The 4,966-nt window shown below is 43.0% G+C and overlaps 1 long non-coding RNA gene across 1 annotated transcript; it reads left to right on the top strand.

Moving 5' to 3' along the window:
* Positions 1-742: 742 nt before the first annotated feature.
* On the top strand, positions 743-4,109 carry LOC310687954. Its single transcript, XR_014516675.1, has 2 exons — positions 743-961; positions 3,620-4,109. It is a non-coding gene; the product is annotated as an uncharacterized lncRNA (long non-coding RNA).
* Positions 4,110-4,966: the final 857 nt, after the last annotated feature.

Raw genomic sequence — 4,966 nt, 5'->3', positions numbered from 1 at the left:
CTTTGGGGGGGGGGGTTACTTAAAAAAAAGTGATGGGAAAATGCATTGGGAAGTTAACAGTCGCTTGACATGACATCATAGAACCTCCCTGCGAACACATCAGAACAAATGCTTTGTAGAGGTTGTGTAATTCCCTGCCAACTTTGTGCAAATAAATCAGTATGAATTCTCAATAAAATGGTTGTATGAAGCAACCCACAACACCAAAAATTGGTTAGCTTACAGCTGTGCCACAGCACCTGCTAGTGGCTAAAGGGTGAAAATGCATGCATCTTTAGTTGAGATAGCTTTACTCTGTTGCAAACGCAACATTCAAATTGGCATTAAAGGGCCTACAGCGGCAATATCCATGTGCATATTAGCAGCTGTAACTGTATCTCATGGTATCTGCTTGTGCCAGTTAGTTAATTCACCTTGTTAGCGGGGCCTGAAGTCCCTACAGGGAAGTTGAGGGGAATAATCTTTCCCAAGTCTCGTTTCTGAGTATGTTTATTTAAAGAATTGGTGGTTTTCACAGGGAAAGTTTTTGACAGTTAAAGAGGAGAGGAAAAGACTGTTTACCCAAGGACAAAATATGCAATTTCATTCCAGAATGCTCCCGTCTACCTTAGCTGAGGTTTCCCTCACGGTGCAAGCTATCCATAGCTTGAAATTTTCAAACTGGACTCTTGCCAGCGAGTTAATATTTAAAACTGCCTGAGGGGAGATTTCAAGCTTTTTTGACAGTTTCAGTAATGGAGAAACCATCCACTCGCAGGGTTACAGGGCGGCCTTGCTCATTTCCTGCAAAGATTCTTGCTTTCTCCAAAGAGCACTCATTCGCCAGAAGGAAATGAAGAGAAAAAGAGGAAAGGAACCTTGGAGGAACATAGGAATTGGGTAGCTTATTAAGACCCAACATGTTTGGAGCTAGGAGACTCTTCCTCGGGGGCACCTGAACCAATTTCTTCAGAGGAGCTAGGTAAAAAGTCTAACACTAGCCTCTACCATGTACAGTGATGATCTCAGCTAATAATATAATAATGATTATTTATTATTTATACCCTGCCCATCTGGCTGGGTTTCCCAGCAGAATATTAAAAACATGGTAAAATATCAAACATTAAAAACTTCCTTAAACAGGGCTGCCTTCAGATGTCTTCTAAAAGTCGGATAGTTGTTTACTTCCTTGACATCTGATGGGAGGGCATTCCACAGTGGGGGCACCACTACCGAGAAGGCCCTCTCCCTGCTTCCCTATAAGCTCACTTCTCGCAGAAAGTCCTTGGAGCTGGACCTCAGTGTCTGGGCTGAATGATGGGAATGGAGATGCTCCTTCAGGTATCCTGGGCTGAGGCCATTTAGGGCTTTAAAGGTCAGCGCCAACACTTTGAATTGTGCTCAGAAATGTACTGGGAGCCAATGTAGGTCTTTCAGGACTGGTGTTATATGGTCCCAGCAGCCACTCCCAGTCACCAGTCTAGCTGCCGTATTCTGGATTAGTTGTAGTTTCCGAGTCACCTTCAAAGGTAGCCCCACGTAGAGCGCATTGCAGTAGTCCAAGCGGGAGATAACTAGAGCATGTTATTGGACTACCACTCCCATCAGTCCAAGGCCACATGGCTCACAGCTGATAAGAGTTGTAGTCTACTAATATTTGGAGGGCACTATCCCTGCCCTACACAGTGTTGGCTCCAGGTGTTGGAGAGCCCTTGGTGTGATGTTCTCGGTGTCCCCCTCTCCATTGAATGGTCCATCTCCCTCAATCTTTCCACCACCCATTCACTTGCTTCTCTCTCTTGGCTCTATTAAGTAGGAACCAATGCACCACCTCTCAGAGGGCAAAGTCAACGTGTACTGGGGTTGCTGCTCATTTTCCTCACTGCTCATTCACTCGCACCAGGTTGGTTAACAAGCAGCAGCGGCAAGAAAGAAAAGCCAATGTATAAGGAGGATCCCCAGAGATTGGTGGTGGGGCCTTCACTAAACGAGCAAATGGGTCAGTCTATCTATTTCTAGTCTTAAATTCAGTTCTCACTTTAGTTTGAGATATTATTTTAAAACGTCCTCAGGAATATTCACCAGCATTTTAATTTCTCCCAATGTGGTATGACATGGATGGTTCAGTATCAGATGGGGAACTTTACAAGGCAAAACATATTAAGGAATAAGCAACTAGAAACCCAACAAGATTTTGAAATATATATTATATTATTAGACTGAGAAGAAAATGAAAAAGGATGAATATCGAGGCTGTATAAGCATTTAACAAAAGAGGACAAGGGGGACACAAATGGATTGAAAAGCATATGAGAAAAAGATTGGGGTATAAAAAGAATCAGTGGGAATGTATACAGAATAAATGTCCATATATGGCTATGTCAGCAAAGCTCAGGGAGACTTCCCTCAAATTTATTCAAAAATGGTATCTGATACCTTTAAGGTTGTCACAAATGTTTAAGAATAATGCCTACACTTTCTGGAGAGGATGTTGAGAATGAGATCTGAAATAAAAATTACACCTGTTTCTGTGCCATTTCCCCTGATATATACATTTCTGCAAAGCATTTTTGCATATTGTTTTCATTCCTATATGCATTTCAATGCATGCTTTACCTTAGTATATGCATTTTGTACCTATTACTTGACTGGAGAACCACACTGCAGAGTTTAGTGACGTGGAGGTTTCGAAGGATATCTGTGTTTGGCTTTGTGTATTGTTTCTGAAAGTGTGAATCAAGCAAGTTTTCGTTTAAATATTAACTGAATTGGATTTATCTCCCATTCCTACACCAGAGTAAGGGCCTCAGTAGATGCCCAGCAATGCTAGTTGCCACACACACAAACACATAGGCCATGTATGACTGTTTCTGACGAATGCATATATCCTAGTAAATTCATTCATTATTTGATGCGACCGGCCAACAAGAACTGTTAGACTGGTTTCTGTTAGACTGGTTTCATTCGGCGTCGTGCTGCAACTTTGCTTTCTCTCCGCATGAAGAAACGAGTTAGACGCCGAAGGATTAAAAAATCAAACTCAGTCCATCTCCCCCAATCCCATACTTCTCAAGGGTCTTCAAATAAGAGAGTGGAGCCGAAGTTAACCACATTCCTCTTCTCTACTTAACATTCCAAGAGTTTCAGGGCTTTTTAAAGAGCTCTTCCGGCATCTTTTGTTTATTATTTGTTCTGCCTTGACCTTTTCCAGTGTTTAGAAGGCAGGTCAGACCGTGCTGGATGGACCAATTTAGCAGCCTTCTTCAGATCTTCCAAAAGCATGCCAGCTCAGTTTGCACTGCAGGGCAAAATTGCTCTGCCTTCAGCTTGTATTGTGTGGTTTTACATGTATGCATGCTGAAGTATCCTGTATTTTTCAGGGAGCCTCTTAATAGCTTGCTAGGTTGCCAGTGCTTATGCTCTTTTCGTATATCATTTGGATTAAAGGTGCAGATAGTGGATGCAATCCTGTTTCCCTTGTAGCAGGAAACCCCCCCCCCCATCATTCAGTTTGTACAAACTTCACTCACACTCACACTCACACTCACACACTACATACGCTACACTTCTGTTATAAATTCATAGAAAATCAACCATACATCGGATTTGCACTGTTCCACTTTTATTTTACTCCATGAAGGAAGGACTACAAAATGGGGAAGGTTTGATACAGGCCAGCCCAGCACATCCACAGGAGCCCTGCCCAGCTGCTATGCCAACCCTGATGGTCCTAGACAGAAGATAATCAAGATCACAAAGAACTTGCATATGGGAGTGGATTCAGCATGGACTGGAACAAAGGACAATGATCAGATCTTCCCTCAGGGAGCAGGAAACTGTGACTACCTTTTGTCTTCAGAAAATGACTCATGGGGAGGGGGAGAAGGGAACCAGCCAGGTGACAGGACACTCAGGTTACCACCACAACTCCTCCCTCAACCCCTCCTTTCTGTAATGTATGCATGATGTTTCTGGGAGTGGGCTTGACCTAGACGATGGGAATTTCAAAAGTTTGTATAAGGTCTTGCACACCATTTTTCTGTGTCTTTCCTCTCTCCTGCAAGTGAGGGGAACACCCTGTTGCAACAGTTCAATAAAGGCCAAGCCTACAGGCTGCTGTTTTGCTCCAAGTTATCCTGGTTGGTGTCTTTGTTTTTGTCCAAGGGAGCCCTCGGATTTTTCCGGTAACACTCTCTCCGTGTATTAACCCTACATGTCTTTTGAGGGTGTAAACAGGGCTGATGGCACACACGGCGCATTCATTATGTAGCGTGCAATATATAATTTAGGGCATCTCCAGCTTGAACCTGCAGCTTGCTGAACTTTTTGCAACATTTTTTTCCACAGCAAAACACAGATTCCCCTTGCACAAAAACGTCTTTTTTATTATTTGGCTAGTACTGAGAGCCCTCTAGTGGCAGTCTTCCATTCTTGATCATTTTTAAAGGGGGTAGGAACTTGCTATATTTTTTCCATCCAGTGTTAGCCTCTTTGTTCAAAGGCACCAATGCACATTACAGCTTTATCGTCTCTCATTACATTCCAGTCTTGGGACCTTTTTTTGCCAAATGAAAAAAACAAACTTTTTCACTCAGACCTTTGTGGGAGTTTGGTGGAATTGAGTCTGAGTGTTAAATAATGGGATTTGTTTGTGTCCTTTTTATTCTGCATTCATGGTGGTTTTTGCTCATTATGGTATCGGGGCAGTTATATGGAGCTCCTCTTTCAATCCTGCTTCTGCCTACAAACGTTTCAGCTTGGACACACAGCTTTATTTCCAAACTGTGAATGTCCTGTAGCTTCCTGCTGAAATCCCATAACTTTTCATACCTCAGATGTTTAGGGAGCAAGAGAGTGTTTCTGCCTCTGTTGGGTGCCATTCCAGACAGCAGTAATGAGGCGACACTGGAAACTTGGTACGTTCTATCTGAGGCAACATCTTGAGAACATCAGGAGGAGGAGTTAAACACACTACCCAGCCTGCTTT

Source organism: Podarcis liolepis (assembly GCF_965112155.1).
Source record: "Podarcis liolepis genome assembly, chromosome: 10".
Classification (NCBI taxonomy): Eukaryota; Metazoa; Chordata; class Lepidosauria; order Squamata; family Lacertidae; genus Podarcis; species Podarcis liolepis.
The sequence above is the reverse complement of the archived record's forward strand: the minus strand, read 5'-3'. Positions and strand labels throughout refer to the sequence as shown.